Source organism: Lutra lutra, chromosome 4 (assembly GCF_902655055.1).
Source record: "Lutra lutra chromosome 4, mLutLut1.2, whole genome shotgun sequence".
Lineage (NCBI taxonomy): Eukaryota > Metazoa > Chordata > Mammalia > Carnivora > Mustelidae > Lutra > Lutra lutra.
In genome coordinates this window covers 38,146,318-38,166,409 of record NC_062281.1, presented here as the reverse complement: position 1 = coordinate 38,166,409, position 20,092 = coordinate 38,146,318, and the positions used below count along the sequence as shown (strand labels likewise).

General features: G+C 34.3%; 1 protein-coding gene across 4 annotated transcripts in view; it reads left to right on the top strand.

Moving 5' to 3' along the window:
* Positions 1 to 20,092, top strand: part of VPS13B (vacuolar protein sorting 13 homolog B) — a 763,452-nt gene that overhangs the window by 442,617 nt on the left and 300,743 nt on the right. The window lies entirely within an intron of this gene.

The window sequence follows — 20,092 nt, the reverse complement described above, 5'->3', positions numbered from 1 at the left end:
TCTTAATTTAGCTATAAGCCATTATTTGAAATCTAGGACTGTGGATGTCATATGGAACAAAGCTGTAGAGAAAAGCAAACTTCTAAGGAGAAATTTCACAGTAAACACTTTCTGTGAAAATGCCATGCTCTGGATTTTGTCACTGGGTCTATTTGCAAACCACACCAAGCATCTATGGACAGCTAAACTGGTGAACATATGTAATCAACGTGATAAAAATAATACATCATTCGTACTAAAGTTGGCACTGCTGCCAGACATAAAAGTACAGTTGCAAATAATACCAAGTGAGAAAATTCACAGAAACACAGATGTATGAGTGTCTTATTCATCCTGCTGGTCTGCTTCTCAGATGAGGTAGTGTCAATTCCTACTGTCTTCCAATATATGTTCCCGTTAGGAAGGATTCTGAGTTTTTTAATGCACGTAACCACCTAGAGGTTAACAGCAATTTTTACTTTAAGGGGGGGTCCTAGGGATTTTATTTTCTTAAATTTTTCTCTTATTTGAGTTGGTAGGTTTTTCCTTTGAATTATGTAGCAGGTTCTTCTTCTTGTATTATTTTTGTTGGTAGCTTATAATATTCATCCCTTACGTAAGGTTTTTGTCTTTTTGTTTTTGTTTTGCTGGCTTATGTAGAAACTTGGGAGGTGAGAACTGAAGGAGGCCTTAGGAATTTCTAATCCAACTGCCTTATTTTATGCATTAGGAAACTGAGGATCCAAAAGAATAGTTGTCTCTAGTCAAGTAATGATAGAAGACCACAACTTGTACTATTTTACTCTCTCAGGATCTAGAGAAAGGATCACAGTAGAATTCTTTCTGGGTGAAAATAATTTTCTAACACTTGAAAATTTTTTCGGGTATATTTGTCTTTTCTACTTCATTTGTCTACCACTTCAGAAGTAAGTTGTCCTCAAAGAGGGTCCTGCTTTACTTTTGGTGAAAGAAATATGTTTTATATTAAAAGATCCTATCACCATCAATAAAGTGAACCCCTGAGATACTTCCTTTCCTCCTCTGCCCTCTGAGTAGATGACATGGTCTTGTATATAGAAAATCCTAAGGAATCCACTGAAAAACCATTGAGTAAATAAGTTCAGCAAGGTTGCAGGATACAAAATCAATATATAAAAATCAACTCACAGTAACACTAAGCAGTGAACTATCTAAAAGTCAAATTAAGAAGATAATTCCTTTTATAATCTCATCAAAAAATTAAATACTTATGAATAAATTTACAAAAAGAAGTACAAAACTTACACTTTGCAAACCATAAAACATGGTTGGAAGAAATTAAAGAAGATCTAAACACATGAAATTATACCTCATGTACATAGATCCAAAGTCTTACTAGTGTTAGATGGCAGTACTCCTTCAAAAAATTTGCACTCAACATCATCCACATCAAAATTTCAGCTAACTTCTTTGCAGAAATTGACAGACTGATCCTAAAACTCATATGGAAATTCAAGGGACCCAGAATAGCCAAAACTATATTAGAAAGGAAAAACAAAGTTGGAAGGCTCACACATTGTAATTTCAAAACTTATGATAAAAAAATAGAAATCAAGACAATGAAGTACTGGCATAAGGATAGATATATGTCAATTAATAGAATTGAGATTCTACAAATAAATCACATTTACTATCCATTGGTTTTTGATAAAGAAGCCAAGATAATTCAGTGGCAAAGAACAGTCTTTTCAACAGATGGTGTTCAGATTACCTGATATCCAAATGACCAGGGACATTTACCTTACACCATACAAAAATTTAACTCAGTATGGATTGGATACCTAATAGCCAAAAGTGGAAAACACCCAAAGGTTTGTCAGCTGACGAAGGCCTAAACAAAATGTGGTATACCCATACAAGAATATTAGTTTTTACCATAGAGAGAAATAAAATGTATATTATAACATGGATCAACCTTGGAGACATGTAAAGTGAAGGAGACCAGACAGAGAAAAGCCACATATTATGTGATTCCACTTATATGAAATGACCAGAATAGACAACTCCATCGGGACAATAGAAGAGTGGTTGCTAAGAAAAGAGAGAAGAGTGACTACTAATGGGTATAGAATTTCTCTTTGGGGTGATAATAATTGTCTGGAATTAGATAGTAGTGATGTATAATGACTTGTAGAATGAGTACTTGTACAATGAGTGAGGTATAGTGAGTACCAGAGAATATATGTAAAACTGAACCATACACCTCAAAAAGATAAATTGTATGGGATATAAATTATATCACAATAAAGCTGATTTTTTTTTAATCAAAGATTGTTGTCACAAAGTGATCCCTAGGAATTAAATACCTGGGAGAGAAATGCCCCTCCTAGTAGGTACATGGAGACTGGATGCTCCTCACCTCTGGAATTATTTGCCTTATCTGGCTATAACCAGAGGGATTTTCTTGTGGAAGGGAGGAAACCAAGGAACACTTGTTGGTCGTGTAGGCTAGAGGGACATGTTGGAGTCTGCAGGAATCCCAAACACAGTCATCCACAGTGCTTTTTTTGAGTGTTGGGTGGGGAGAGGAGGCTGGTAAGAAGAAATTGAGTTTCTCAAAGTTTCACATTTCTTAAAAGATAAAGCCATGTTATAGGTGCACTATTCAATACAGTAGTCACCATGTATGGCTCTTCTGCTTTTGAAAGGTGGTTAGTCCAAACTGAGATGTTCTTTAAGTATAAAATATACACAAGATTTTGAAGAACTTAGAAAATAAAATATCTCATTAATAATTTTTATATCAATTTTATATAATGATGACAATATTTTTTTAAATTTTTTAATTTTTCTATAAACATATAATGTATTATTAGCCCAAGGGGTACAGGTCTGTGAATCGCCAGGTTTACACACTTCACAGCACTCACCACAGCACATACCATGATGACAATATTTTTGATATATTAAATACATTTTACATCTATTTTCCACTGATTTTTAAAAGCCTTTTCAGTGTGACTACTAGGAAATTTTAATTTATATACATGGCTCACAGTTGTGGTTTGCATTATATTTCTATCAAATAACATAATTCTATTGGAAGAAACTTGCAACAAATATAGGACAAGTCTTGTACTTGGGGCCTTTGAAACTAGAGGTGAACTGCATTTAACTAACATTGCAAGCCAACCCCAGCCTAGCTCAGTTAATGATTGAATTGAAATTATCTCCCACTTACCCATTCTGCCTGGCAGGAAAAAGTGTGCCTTCTCTGGGAGAAAATAACGTTAACTCGTCTTTTTATACATGATGTCTAATATATAATCAAAAATTACAAGATACCAAATAAGCAAAATTTTAGACGCATTATCAGGAGAAAATTTAGCTAGTAGTAAAAGACCTACAGATGACTGAGGTTGTTGGAATTAGTAGACAGGAGTTTGAAATAACTGTTAATAGTATTTTAGAGAAAAATGTGGAAAAGATGGAGATTTCATAGAAATGAGATCTATTTAAAATTCTAAAACAGAATACCAATATCTGAAGCTAAGGATTTGTTAGATAGCTATAACAGCAAATGGACAAAGCAAAAGATAGGATTAGTGAACTTAGACATAGCTAAATAGAAATTACCCAAACTGAAGCACAGAGAGGAGGAGAAAGGAATAGAAAAGAAAGGAAGAAGAAAGAGAGCATGAAAAATATGTGGGTCACTGTCAAATGGTCTAATGATGTTTAAGTAGAAGAAAGAATGGAACCAAAGGATAACTTAAAGAGATAACCCTTGAGACTTTTCTAAAACTAATAACAGTCATTAACCAGCAGATCCAACAAACCCACTACCCTATACCCAATATAAACGAAATAAGTATAAGGAGAACTATGTCTAGACACAATATGGTCAAATTACTGAAAATCAGAGAGACTTCTCTCTTATGGGCGGAAGGAGAATGAGAGAGAATGCAACACCTACCTCCCCCAATACAGGTTTCAAGGCCCAAGATAGTACTTGGGAGAGAGGATATGCTTTTATTTTTAATAAGGTTGGATATTTTCATTACTAAAATATATATGTATGAGTAGCTCAGTCAGTTAAGCATCTGACTCTTGATTTTGGCTCAAGTCATGATTTCAGGGTCATAAGATCAAGCCCTGTTTCAGGCTCTGCACGGGGCATGGCGTCTGCTTGGGATGCTCCCTCTCCTTCTGCCCCTTGCCACTTGTGCTCTTTTTAAAAAAAAAAAAAAGTATGCATAGGTAGATAGATAGAGATAGGTAATAAATATAAATTATATAGAAATATTTTTATATAGAAATTTATATATAGAAAATATAAAACAGAAAATTCCTAAGTGCAGCCAATAAAAAAAATACCTTTGAAGGAACAAAAGTAAGATTGGAATAGGGACACCTGGATGGCTCAGTGGGTTAAGCCACTGCCTTCGGCTCAGGTCATGATCCTGGGATTGAGTCTCATATCGGGCTCTCTGCTCAGCAGGGAGCCTGCTTCCCCGCTACCCCCACCTGCCTCTCTGCCTACTTGTGATCTCTCTCTTTGTCAAATAAATAAATAAAATCTTAAAAAAAAAAAAAAGACTGGAATAACTAAAGATCTTAAATTTGAAGGTGAGAAAACCAGGGGACATAGGACCATTCTTTCAATACTTGACCTATCATGTATCACAGGGAATGGTTTTATTTCTCCTGAAACTAAGACCCAAGATCATTAAATAAGTTGATATTACAATGACAGTAATTACATCTCAACAGTTGAAGATCTTTCAGTTATAAAATTTTAAAAATAATTGGGGCTATTTGTTCATTATTCATTATTTAATTTTTTTATGAGCACTTGTTATTTTTTACTAGGCACTTTTCTAGGTATTAGGTGTATGTCAAGACAAAGAAAAATCGCTGCTATCATGAAATTTAGATTTAATGGGGGAGACAGAGAGTTAAATGTTCTAGTGTATTCTAATACATGTTGTGGAGGCAGGGAAGAAGATAGGAAATGGGAGGTAGAGAGGGACATCATGGCCTAATAAGAGTGAGTGCCTCGCTGTGAAGGCAAGGATCTTAAAGCAGGAGTGTGCAAAAGAAGCCAGTGGTAGCTGAAGCAATACAGGCCTGAGGCAGCATGGTAGGCCACAGGGGAAGAGACATGGAAGAACCCGCTAGGCCACTGTGAAGAGTTTGGCTATTATTTTGATGTGGTTGTGGGGGAAGATAATCCACACATGCAGAATTTTGAAATAATGGTTTTGTTGTTTACGGAATATCTACCTGCAAAAAGAAGTGAAGGGATCACCAGGAGAGACTACAAATACACATTTGAAAAGAGGTGAAATAAGCCTTTAAAGTAAAGAGAGTCACAGTTCAGAAGAACAAATGGGAGTTTGATATTGCTCTCTAAGGCAGTCATGGTAAGGATTATTTCTATTTTTTGAATTGACTGAATGTGTGATATGAAACCCTTCTAATTTTTGAAGGGTTGATTTCTCCATCAGATGAGAAACCCTCAGGGTTTGAGCTGGAGGGTTGGCAGGATCCAATTTATATTTAAGCAGATAATTCAGGCCAATATGTGAAGACTACACAGCAGGCAGGGAAGGGCAAGGGTCTGTGACTGTTGTGCTAATCTTGGCAGGTGATGATGGTGGTTTGGCTGCTGGTAGTGGCTGAGGAGGTGATGAGAAGTGGTCAGATTCTGGAGATAATTTAGAGGTAAAGCCAGGAGAAGTTGCATGCAGATGGATTGCACATGGGATTTGAGATGAAGGAGATAAGGATAATTCCGTTGTACATCCTGAGCAACTGGAAGGACGAGATTAACTGAGGGAAGGAAAGTGATGGGAGGGTTTAGTTTGGGTTTGGAGGGTGGAGATGAGGAGTTTATTTTCTCTCTGACAAATAAATAAAACCTTTAAAAACAAATAAACTAAAATGTTGATTATCTTCAGAGGTACTGAGCCCCGCCCCACCCCAATGCTGATGTAGCAAACTGATCAACCATGTTAAAGGCTTAGAGGGGATTATGATTTATGTTGAATTAGACCAGTGCTTCTTAAACTTAATGTGAATACAAATCACCTGGGGATGTGTTCAAATGCAGATTTTGACTTGGGAGGTCTGGAATGGTGCCTGACATTCCACATTCCACCAGCACCCAAGTGAGTAAGACACTGATACTGAGGGATACTGATGTGCCCCTTCAAAGCCCACACCTTGTGTAGCAGATGAGGTGAAGGGTTTCCAAGTCTTCCAAACAAAGAAGATTTTTAAAAAATAATTTTAATAAATGCTAATACTTTTTAATGCCAAAAATTCAAACATTATGAAAAGCTCTATTGACAGCAAAGTAAGTGTCCTCCATCCCCACACTTTTCCTGCTCCCTAGCAAGAACCCCCTCAGTGGAGTCTTTTTTAAGTTCAAAATTTTTACAGACTTGGAGTTGACAGTGGTTGTTACTTTTGGAAACTGTGATTCAAAAAATGTAAAATAAAACCTGTATTAAATTACTAATACCTTATATGAATTTTTACTTTATTACTCTCAAAAGATCTGATCCACTAGAAGACAACAGAACATATAGAACATGTTATTTATTTAGAGCTCATGGCCAGCTCTATATTATCATGAGTTCCTCTTTTGACCCTCTACACTCTTTACCTACTTCCTCCTAGCCAATTGATCTTCCTAGCTTCCAGCTGCTAATTCCTGGACAAGATCATCTTCCAGTTTCCTTTCACCTCTTTCTGAGATTCTCCTATGATGTGTTCAGCTTTTTTTTTTTTTCCTGACTTATACCGATGTTCTGAAGCACAGTCTGGCCTGATTGATTTTCCTCTGTCTTACACAACCTCATTCCCTGAGGGATGTTCAGGTTCTTGTCTCAAGCCAGAAGAGCAGCCGAGAAACAGTTAAGGATAAAAGGTTATAAAGACAGATTTTTAAAGAAATTACCTATGCTGAAAAGTGTTCCTTCATAGGCTGAAATAAGGATTATAAAGAAGTAAAATGTTTTAAATGTGTTTGTAACTTAAACACATTCATAATTTGATAAATTTGGTTACACTTTTCTTATCTAAATGGTTACATATGTTTTTAGAAACTTGTGATCTTCAAATGCTGGTATATCATCTGTAGCATATTAACTGTGGTGTTTATGATTATTTCTATTAAAAATGCAAATACATCAGTCAGGACAGTAAGCCATTCTATAGTACAATTGCTATAGAAAAATTACATTGGCTTTACATTATTTCTACTTCCTAGGACTTTTCTAAAATTTTCATTGACCATGATCCTGAATACAGTGCACAAGTAGTGTGACTTGATTTTCATTGCTTTAAATAATTTTTAAGTAATTTCTTTAATTGAGAGAAATAGAACAAATAGCTCTATATTAGTCATGAGAATAGTAGAGATTTTGGAGACATTCATGCTGTCACATTGCATGTATGTATGCATGCATTAATTTATTAAATATTCATCGATTACTTATTTCAGTTATTCAGCAGATATCTACTGAATGCCTATGATGTACTTGACACCAATGATATATATATACTTCTGACTGGAATTTAATGGTACCTCTCTTCATTGATCTCAAGACCTCAACCACTTTGAGTAGATGCAATTACATTGTGAAGCTCTGATAGATTCGATAACATAATAATTCATACTTTGTCTACAACACCTCCCATCATACCTGGATTAATGAAATAAGCAAAATCAGAAGTTATGAACTTGTACCCTAAATTTTTTTATGGTCCCATTTTTTAAAATTTTTTATTTTTTTAATTTCTTTTCAGTGTTTATGCACCACACCCAGTGCTCCATGCAATATGTGCCCTCCATAATACCCACCACCAGGCTCACCCAACTTCCCACCCCCCACCCCTTCAAAACCCTCAGATTGTTTTTCAGAGTCCATAGTCTCTCATGGTTTATCTCCCCCTCCAATTTCCCTCAACTCCCTTCTCCTCTCCATCTCCCCATGTCCTCTGTGTTATTTCTTATGCTCCACAAATAAGTGAAACCATATGATAATTGACTCTCTCTGCTTGTATGGTCCCAGTTTTACTGTAAGGATCCCTACAGCATTATGTCTTACATCTTCCGAAAATTATTATACGAGGAAAGAATGACTCCGGAAGTTCCTCCAGATTTGTAGTTTTCATAGGAAGAAATAGAGAAAAGTGTTCTTCATTTTCATTCAATGATTTTTCTCTTTAAAAGTAGAGGAGAGAGGGGCGCCTAGGTGGCTCAGTCGTTAAGGATCTGCCTTCGGCTCACGTCATGATTCCAGGGTCCGGGATCCAGTCGGGATCGAGTCCCTCAACAGGCTCCCTGCTCAGCAGGAAGCCTGCTTCTCCCTCTCCCACTCCCCTGGTTTGTGTTCTCTCTCTCACTGTCTCTGTCTCTCTGTCAATTAAATAAATAAAGTCTTTTAAAAAAAAATATGAGAGAATAGAAACGTTAACATTAGTTATCCGTGAGTCTAAGTAAATGTATCACTTTTTCAGGACATTTTAATGGTGTTTTTTTAAAACCTTTTTATATTCCAAATTTTAAAAAGTTGTTTATAATTTAGTTCATCATTATTCAGAAATCTGGTTATTAAATTGAAATATAAAAAGTTAAAGTAAGATTTAAAAAAATAAGATGAATTGTTGGAATGATTTATTTTATAGTAGACCTACCTTTATTTTACTCTATAAATAAACCTATATTAAGGTTTTTAAAATAAAAGTGTAATAGTGTTCATTTTTTGAATTAAATAATACTGAATTTTTATGTGCCTAGAGAGTAGAATTCCAGTGCTATTCTGATTGCTGACTACTTCCTTACTCTGTGGCCATTGTTAACAGACTGACACTTTTTTTTAGACCATTTCTATGTGTAAGGGAGAGAGACTGTCTCTATTTGTCTTAAATAATGGGTCTACATAGTGTTCTGCAGCTTAAATTGGTTTTAACTCAGTAGTATGCTGTGGGCACCCTTCAGTGTCATCATATTAAGAAATGCTTGCCTGTTTTTGAACTGTTTTCAAAGTGGGTTGTTTGAGGGGTGTAGATCCAAAGACTATTTAAAGACTACCTTTTTGTTTCTAACCCAACAAAATGTTCTCCATTACCAGAAAGCTCTGTAGTAACTTTTGTAGATCATATTGTGACCAAGACTTCCCAGAGTTGAGAATGTTATTGAACCTGGGAAATTGTAAAAAGAAAATTTAGTTGCTTTCCTCAGTGAGATGGTTGCTGGGTGGTCCTTGAACAAATATATCAGTACCTGAATACTGAATTATTGCAGCTAAAGAAAACTGAAATGATTACAGCTGAAGTATTCTTTGTTACCGTTTGAATTGAAAACACCAAGTAATTCACAATTCAGTACTACTGCATGAATTAAAATGGGCACATTTGGGCTTTAACATCGCACTTTGAAAATCTGTTCAGCATCTAATAATGCCCAATTTTTAACGTGACAGAATTTCTGTCTTTTAATCCAACAAGCATCTTCTTCCTTGAGCTGACCTCAACCTATATTTGAAATCTTAGCACTAATTGTTTTCTTACATAAGACTCTTGTTCAAATTAGATATTTTGTTTAACCCAGTAATGCTTAGTATGTTCTATTCTGTGGCCCTTGTTTATGTATGCATTTTCAATTTTCTTGAAATACAGCTTTCTTCCAGCTTAGCCTTTCAAAGAGTTTTTGTTACAAAAAGTTTACATTGGAGAGATTGTGGATCCTTTAAAAATCTTTTTCTTTGGTCTTCAACGTTGTTAATGTAAAAAAATTCCCAAGAATCATATCTGTCTTTTAATGTCTCACTTAAATCCTTCTCTTTTTTGAAAACTTTCATAATCATTTCACTTAAATGTCTTCTTTCTTGGGCCTTCTATACCAGCGCCTGACCCACCTTTCTGCACTTAGGATGTAATAGGAAGAGTAATAGCTAACATTGATGGAGTACTTCTCTAGTGTCAAGGATTTTACCTGATGTTTCAATGCAATGCTTATTTCACTATAACCTTCAAGAGCCAGGTATCATGAGCATCTGTACTTTAGAGACAAAAACTGAGTCTGCAGACAGGAAGTAATTTCTCCTGAGTCACAAATAAATTAAGTGACAGAACCAGATCCCTTTACCCATGCTCTTTACCACTGTGTTTTGCCACCCATAACTGAGTTTCTTGTATGACGTTGGCTTTAATTTAACTTAGAGTTAACCAATGTATGACTCTAAGTTTGAACTTAATTTTTTTTAAGTTTTGCATTCATATTTCGTTAAATTTTATCACTGTTTAGATGTTAGTTTTTTTTCCTTCTGACAACATTCTTGTTAACAGTGAGTAAATTGAATAAACTAAAAGGACGCAGTTTTAGTGCATTTTCCTTAGGTTCCCTAAAATATTCAAAGCTAGGGATAGACTTAATTATAGATATTAGAAAAAAAGATTATAGATGTTAGAACTATAATTTATGATGAAAACTCATATAACCCTCATGTTTAAGTTCCTTGATCCCTAGGGGTACTTGAACATATAATCTATTTTAAAAGAGTTTTCATTAGGTTCTAGTTCATACTACATTTGATTTACCGGAAATGGCTCCCCTTTCACATCCCCAACTAATGATTTTGTCATCAAGCTTTTTCTTCCATCTAGCTCCGAAATAGTCATGACCAGACACAAATATTAATGTAGATTTGCTGATTAATAGACTATATATTTCTGTGATTTTTATTTCATAAGATATTTTAAGTCATTATAAAACATAAATCTTTCTCTTTAACCTTAGTATAATTATTTCTGTAGTTCTGTCTCAAAATTATGAAAGAGATGGAAAAAGATTGAAACTCTTTTTTCTTTGTTGTATTTCTCTCTCTTCCCAGAGTAGTCACATATATCATAACTTTTCTCTAAATTATGTGGTGGTATTGCTTTTCTTATTTTAAAACAACTATGTTCTATTAGCTCACATGTATTTTTCATATACCAAAATTATATCAAAGTTGAGTAAGTATATTTTTATAACAGTAAAGCTTTATACTTTTTCCAGAATATTTTGTTAGAAGCATTTTAAATTATTCAAAACAGATTCTTTTCTTTTGTAGCATTTTTAATTACAAAGTTTCTTAATGCTCATCCTTTACTTGAGAGAACTATATTCTTCTTATAATTGGACATTTGCAAACTTCTGCATACAGCTTTTGGTTCGTGCCATAAATATTTGTGGGTCTTCTGATGTCCCTTCTGGGATTTTATCTGTGACTAATTTATCCCATAGCTTTTTAAAAACTTTGTCAGTTGTTGAATTTTTCAGACATTTTTTCTTTGCAGACATTTGCTAATCCTTTTTAGTGCCTTCAGTACTTAATAGACTTGAATCTAGTATTGAGTTTCAGTTTTTCTCTGTAGAGAATTTCATTCTCTTAAAAATTGTCTACAAGCATTATATGAAAAATTCATGGTAATTTTGGCTAACTTTTTAAAGACATCTTTCATAAATGAGGTTTCTGACAGGTGTACCATATATGTGGCAGTTTCACTTATGGAATTTTACTTTGAAAGAATTAGAAAAGTTAGGGGTGCTGATTCATTTTCACTCTTAGAAGACTTGCATTAGTAGTACTCCTCCAGCATTATATACAGAATTTGTTATTCTTTTATTGCCTTTTTTATGGACAACTTTTGCAGTAGTGGTTGCTGTCCATTTCTCACTGTGAGCCTGATCTGCTACCACCAGTCACAGAGTTTAAAAACATGCTTTGTTCTTATTTAGTTGATGAGAAAAATTAACTTTCATTACAAAAATTCGTTTTATGGCAATTTTGGTAGCATAAATATTCAACGCAAAAATGCTTTTTCTAAATGGGAGCTTTACTGGAAACTTGTTAAACAAAGCAGAATTTTTTTTTGACTACTGTAAAAATGTCTTAGTTTTTTATTTGCTTTGATGTGCAATCACATAAATATTTTTTAAATCATTAAATCATAGTTTACTAAAATTCAGGAATCAAGTATCTCACTTAAGGTTTTAAATAGATAGACCTTGATGCAATCCAAGATATAAACATTTGCATGCAAACAATTATTTCACCTACATTAAAGCTTTGACATAATTTTTTTGTAATTTTTAATCTTCTAATGGTCATTCTGACTTCTCAGTATGAAATAGCATTAAGTTGATGTAACCAGTGAAATTCATCATTCAGATTAATTTGTTGTTTTACTCTTGATTTACATGTATATTTCAACAATATACATAGGTCCAAATAATTACTGATTGAAACATAAAACCAGTAGAAATTCATAGATGAGATTAACATCCTTTCAAAGGTGAGCTTATCATCATGAAAAACTGTGCATATATGCTTTGAAAAATTGTCTTTATTTACAAACAAATTATTCTTTTTCCGGAAATATTAATACCTTTCTTTATTCTTAATGAATATGAATACTACAGCTCAGGGTGTGGTATTTCTTCTCCATATCTTTTTATAGTTTCACTTAAAACATAGCTTACCTTCTACATTAGCTCTAAGCCATACTTTGCAGATACATTGTAAAGATTAAATTTTACAAATCTCCACACAACTGTGCCCCTCCACTCCCAGCCCTTAATTTATTTCTAATTTTCTTTCTATATGAATGTTCTCAAAATAGCCATTGTTTTTGGTTTCATGCAAGGTATGTTTCATATCTAGTGACATTATGTCCCTAATCCTATAATGCTTAGTGTTGGTTTCAAATAACTCCCTTTTAGCAAATCAGAGAGATTGGGATAGTAGGTATTTAGAGTAACTTGCCTAAAAGCTTTGTTCGAAAATACCATTGGCAGACTAGTCCCTGTCGCGTTCTTCAGCTGATCTAGTGTGAAGGCTTTGGATTTATATTTGGCCCTCTCCAAAGTAACTGTGTCTTTTGTGGCTTCCTGTAGCAGGATGTAGGTTTTCCATGAATGTATTTCTGTTTGTTGCCAAAAGCTACCTCAATAACAGTGTTGAAATGACTGTAAGTTTAACTGTCATAGATTTTGGAACGTTATATATATTTAACCCTTCTTACTGATATTTTTGATCCTGTCCCCTAGAAATTCAAGTTAGAAACTGCAGAGTAATAGAATATGTTTAGTTTCATATCATAATGGTTTTTTATTATGAACTTGGAAAATCTATCTTATATTTCTTCCAAGTGCATTTTGGTTCTATAAAGTATGCTGGATATGTAGTAGATGCATTTCTGTATTTTCACTGAGGCACTAACATTACCATGGGATATTACTCTCTCAACCCTTCTGGGCTGAAAGACAAAGAGGAGAAAATATAGTTTACCTTTAAGATACATTTCTAGAGTTTATGGATAATGATGATTATTTAACAGGACCACTGACTTACAAGACCGTTCTTTAAAGAATAGTAAAAATTGCTATTCTCTAAGTGTCTGATGTAAAGAAATTGCATTTTTTTCTCTCATTAAAAACAAAGACTGCATATTGTAACCGAAAAGTAATTCTCATTCTTATGATAATGAGGTAAGTAACCCTTTATTCTTATGGTTATCCGTAGAATGTACTCTGTTCATCAGTATAAAAGAGGAGACAGAGAGGATAGAAGATAGATAACTAAGTAGTTTTTAAAATCTGGGTTGCCTGGCTGGTTCAGTTGGTAGAACATGCAGACTCTTGATCTCAGGGCCATGAGTTTGAGCCCCATGTTGGGTCTAGAGCTTACTTAAAAACAAAAATCACGTTTAGTAAAACGTTGAGTTGAAGAGACTTGTACATGTGACCTGCAGTGTTGGCTTCGTAATTTTAATTTGAAGGAGACCCTTTTACTCTGTATTGGCTTTTATGTCTATTTTCAACCAACACTTTTTATCCTCTCTATAAATATAGAAAGAAGCTAATTACAAAGCATCTCTGCATTCATTTAATACGTACAATTAATAATAAATTACTTCTACACATTGTGTTAGAATACTGGCTAACCACAAATTAGATACTACTATCCCCAAAATGCTTGAGTTTTTTGCATGAGAACAATTAAATTTTCATTTCCCTTAAGTACCAGTTTAAAAAAAGCTATTAAATGCAGTTCCCTGTATTTCTTATATTAATCTGTATTCACTGAGTTTCTTGACCTAAAATAAAAAGTCCAATTTTACCTAGTTTGTGTAGTAGAAAACTTACCCTCTGCCAAAGACAGGTATTTTCTCAATCTGAAATATTTTTCTTGCCCATCATTTTTAACATTGAGCTTTGAGCAAACACTAGATACCTAAAAAATTATTCATATTGACAAAAGTAATAAAAATACAAATGTGATTCCAAAATAGATAAAAATTAGCACATAGCTTATTTTTTCTGGCTCAGACTTTTTTTCATATCTTTATCTTGAGTTATAACTTAAATTCGGGAAAGTGTGTTAATCCTTTGCATAAGCTTGATGAACTTTTACATATATGTACAGCCATGGTACCACCACTTAAAAGTCCAGAAGCTTTTCCTCATTCCCTTCCCACCCACTGCCCTCCACTCCAAAGGTAATCATTATTCTGATCTCTATAATCATAGATTATTTTTGACATAACTCAATGTTAACATGGACTTTAAATTGTGAACACTTTTTTCTCAAAATAGCTTATGTATAAATTGACATAGTTTCTGAGCCAGTGTTCAGTCATACAACTCAAAAATAAATGATTTTGATTAGAATTAAAGTACAACTTTTAATGTCAGTTGGTCATACCTTAATAGCAAATTGCATATTCATTCACTATGATAGTTTCCATCTGAATCACTAATGAATGCCAGGAAAACAAAAACTTCACATATGAAGATTAAAAATTTTTATTAATAAACATCTCTATGCATTAGATTCCGAGGATACACTTTAATAATTGTGGTTATAATGTGAGCTTTTGAACTAGTTTCTATGAATTGTATTTATGGCCATAGTTACTTAATACAAGTTGTCATATACACATATATATGTGACTTTTTTTTTTTAAAGATTTTATTTATTTATTTGACAGACAGAGATCACAAGTAGGCAGAGAGGCAGGCAGAGAGAGAGAGGAGGAAGCAGGCTCCCCGCAGAGCAGAGAGCCGGATGTGGGGCTCGATCCCAGGACCCTGGGATCATGACCCGAGCCGAAGGCAGAGGCTTTAACCCACTGAGCCACCCAGGCGCCCCTATATGTGACTTTTGTACAGCATAGGGTATATAGCTCCTCAAAAGGAAGTGTGACTTTGTATTCCAGGACTCCTGTTGTCCTCTAACCGAATTGACTGTCGTCCAGGCATGGGTTTGATAAACTGACACAACAGTGAAAAGAGTCCCTGTCCCATGTCAGCTTATCAAACACACTGTGGACAGCATGTCTTTGGCATTGAACACATTCCCAGTCATTTAGGTTCTGAACAGAAGGCACGAAGCTTACGTTCAGTGAAACACAACCTCAGTATTTCCAGGTGATTTTAAAGAACACCTGATAAAACTGAGGTATAGTACCACAAAACTTGAAGAATTATGCACAAACTAGGGAAAAAAATTAAATGCATAGAATTATAGAATTGCAATGCCATTGGTTCAGTTTGGTGAAAAGTAGTATTAATGAAATATTAATTTCTTAATATCCTGTCAATTCTGTTAAACAGTGTCAAATTATACTGTAAACATTTATACTGTAGAATAAAACAATAAAATCCAAGTATGTTTTTTTTTTAATCTTAGTTAATATCAGAACAGATATTTCCCAGGAAAAGTTATCTGTCCATCTGGATCTCTCACTATTTTTTTTCCAACTTCATTTATTGGAAAATATTCATCCTCAGAAATTTAGCAGCCTTCATTTTGCATAGTGTGCCAGAATCACTTATTCAGTTTCCAGGTTAGGTATGGGCATATTAAAAAGAGAATTTTACAATTTATTCTTAGTCCCATAAATATATTCCGATGAAAAGCTAACTTACAAGACGATGTAGGTCAAAACACATTTACTTACATAATGTTTCACTTTACTGACATATTACAAAATAAAACAGCTACATCAATACTATTTATGAGTGACTTTGCCTGACATTGCATCATAAAAACATGAGAACGTATTTCGTAGGTTCATTTTTCTCTTCTTTGTTAACCCTGCAAAGAAGAAATGGCATGATGCAGTTACAGTACCTCATCAGTGGGGCTCCCGTGCCGCGCCGCAAGGACAGATGACACGCGGGAGTGCTGAGCAGAGGGTGCTCTCTGGAGAAAACTACAGTCTCCAAAGAGCTTTTTTAAGGAGGGACTACTTTTAAAAGTGTCTGGTCACCTCAAAGGCTATGTAGAGCATTTCCTGCCAGTAGGATTAGAGGAAGGAAGCACCAGGCCAAAATGTTTGATGTGTGATGTACTGTAATTCCTTTCATGTGCTCGGTGGCTTTCATATGTTGATCAATGTTCTGCTACCAATTGTGACCCTGGTGTGGTCCAGGTCATTAAAGTTCTACGTTCCTTAATGTATGGGGTCATTAACTGTACCTAGCAGCATTATTATAATTAAGGATACTGTTTGCTTTTAAATAACCACCTCTCATTTTCATTAAAGTATTTATTTTTCATAATTGGATAATCCTCCTGGGGACTGAGTCCCACGGAAGAGATGATTCAGTGTTAGAAGCTGCCAGTACCAACATCACTATGGATAGCTCTTTACATTTCCTTGCTTTACCTTGTGTACCTGGTTTTTATTTTTTATTTTTTTATTTTTTTAAAGATTTTATTTATTTATTTGACAGAGATCACAAGTAGGCAGAGAGGCAGGCAGAGAGAGAGTGGAAGAAGCAGGCTCCCCGCTGAGCAGAGAGCCTGATGCGGGGCTCGATCCCAGAACTCTGGGATCATGAGATCATGACCTGAGCTGAAGGCAGAAGCTTTAACCCACTGAGCCACCCAGGCGCCCCTGTACCTGGTTTTTAAATCCGCATTTGCTTCTCACAGTCTCCCGTGGGCATATAAACTTTCAGAAGGAAACTGGCCTCATAGTGTCGTTTTCCTGGGTGTATGAGTCTTAGAGGCAGTAGGAATAAGTATTGACAGAATCGCCATCAACAATATTATGTATCTTTAATGAAACAAAATTGACAATTACACATGTTCTTTATTCTTCTAAGATCACATTTTCTAAAGCAGTGAAGTTCTAACCCACTATAGCTTTAGGCTGTTTTGTTTTGTTTTGTTTTAAACATAAATGAGCAGCTGTGGCTGATTATCTCTATGGTAAAGATTTGGGAACAATCTCAACACTCAGCTGTAGAGGACAGGTTAATATATTAACAGTATATCCATGCAGTAAAATTCTAAGCAACCATCATCACAAAGGACAATATGTGTGTCTATTTACTAACATGAAATATAATTTAGATATATGGTAAGTGAACAGAAGGTTTTAAAAAACTGCATGTATAGCATGATCTCACCTACAGACATGTTTACATGTTAATGGAAAATAGCCTAGATTGTTACACACCTGATTGTCAGAGGTGGTTACCTGTGATCATTTGTCTGTGGCAAGTTGTTTTCCTTGTTTTTACTTATGGACATTTTCTAGATTTTTTAGACTAATTTGAATTCTCTAGTTGCAGTTTTAAAAAGTAGGAAAAATGTTAGTTTTATATTCATTATATCTTTAAGTCTTCGGATAATTTTTTAAGTTTTTAGGGTTTAATTTTTCTGTCTCCTTAGTGTAAAGTATATGAAAATATCTTCTTTATTCTTTCATATTTATCTTTTCTATGACATTTATATTTGCTTTTTGGATCTTTTTATACTCTTAGTATAATATCATTAGATCACCCATTAGTTATTCAGCACTCAACAATGTTGGTTCTAAGGAAATATATGCTCTATTCTGGGTGCTCACACGTGTGTGTGTGTGTGTGTGTGTGTGTGTGTGTTTGTGTGTGCTGAGGATTACTTTGTTTATTTGTTTGAAGAACCAGTTTACTCTCTTCCCCTCCTAGGAGTACCTGGATATTTTCAGTTTTTGTCTTTTGTCTCTCTTGCTGAATATATCATTACTACATTAATTTTACTAAGACAATGGGCAGGTACTAGATTCCAAACAAGCCCTGTCTATAATATTGAGGCAATAAGTTGACCTTCTTCCTTACATAATCAGTTTTATTATGTTATTTATTAATTTTTTCAAAAATATTTGTGAGTGCTTACAATTTACCAGCTATTTGTTAGATGTAAGGATCCATACACTGCATCTAAAAAATGTAATAAAAACTTTCACTATCTGGGGCGCCTGGGTGGCTCAGTGGGTTAAAGCCTCTGCTTTCGGCTCAGGTCATGATCCCAGGGTCCTGGGATCGAGCCCCGCATCGGGCTCTCTGCTTGGCAGGGAGCCTGCTTCCTCCTCTCTCTCTCTGCCTGCCTCTCTGCCTACTTGTGATCTCTGTCTGTCAAATGAAATGAATAAAATCTTTAAAAAAAAAAAAAAAACTTTCACAATCTTCACCTTCATGAAACATAGTTTAGTCACCTTTATAATTATGTTTAAAGTATATTAATTGATTTTGAAACATCATTTTCTCTAGGTAAAGAAATATATGGCACATCAATAATATAAAATAATTCCCTGAATTTTTACATACATACTATACTAATGTAGCATCTGCATTTATTTCATCTTGTCAGAAAATATTTCACTATAGTTTTGTAGATTAAAGTTATTGGCACCATAGTTTAAATCAGTTTCAGATCATGGGTTATGATGTTAATATTTAGGGTCAAAATAATCATGCTTATGTTCTAAGTGTAATAGCATACAAAGTTAAAAAGTTACTTTTTAAAATTTTTTATTTAAAATTTTTTTAATGACTAAGACCTTTTATCAATAACTTGTGAACAGTTATTCAATTGGCCTTCTAAAAAAGGTGCAACAATTTTCTGCAATTCTTTTTCTTTTTTTTCCAAACATGTTAAGATATAGATATACAACATGTATAATTTTAAAACATATTAATTTAAATGAGAATTCTGGATTTTAATCTAATAAAACTGATGTAATGAGTAAATGTACATAATTGTTAGAGCATTTAGTGATAGGAAGGATGCTTATAAGCTACTTTAATATTGCCCTCTGTTATTGGAAGCAGCCACTCTTGGTGAAGGAATATTCTTTCTTCTTTTTGGCACTGTAAAGCAGAAAACACATCTTCATTTCTATAAACAGTTAAATTTAAGGGAGTTCTTTATGGTGTTCACAGAAAGAGGAGATTTGAAAATCATCACCAGTTAAATTGGGAGTCATTCTGTAGCATCTCTTTAACAGCTGTTTGGCCTCATTATTTCTCAGTTCATAAATTTTATTTTAAATGCTTTTGCCTTAGCACACATGCTAAGGTGTGAGAGAAAAACTTTTTTTCCACCACTTTTATATCTCAGTTTTATTGGCAAAATATTTTCTAGCTCTTCCATCACATTGGGCCATGTCTTTTTCAGAAATAAATTTTTGAATTCGGAGAATTCTTTGGTAAAATAAAATTGTATCTCCTCTAAATCAGTTTCTTTTTTATTCCCTTTGGGAGAGGAAAACTTCTTTGTTTTGATAATTATTTTATAACCCAAATCTGAAAACTACATAATTGTTCTCTGGTTTCACTGTAGTTTTGAGTCCCTGTTTTGAGCTATGCTATTGCTCAGCATTGTCTGTTTCAAGATTTTATTCTTAAAATGTTACAGTATATCGGGGCGCCTGGGTGGCTCAGTGGGTTAAAGCCTCTGCCTTCGGCTCAGGTCATGATCCCCCGGTTCTGGGATGGAGCCCTGCATCAGGCTCTCTGCTCGGCAGGGAGCCTGCTTCCCTTCCTCTCTCTCTGCCTGCTTGTGATCTCTGTCTGTCAAATAAATAAATAAAATCTTTTAAAAAATAAGTAAATAAATAAAAAATAAAAAATAAATGTATAGAATCAGTATAGAATCACAAGTACTGAAGTTTAAATATTTTTTGTCATTATTGTTCTGTTTATAAAAACTGCTAAATTTACATTGTTAGATTGTTTATATGTTGCCTTAATTTTCCCTTTTTCTTTTCTGTTTTAATTAAAGCTTGGAAAATATCC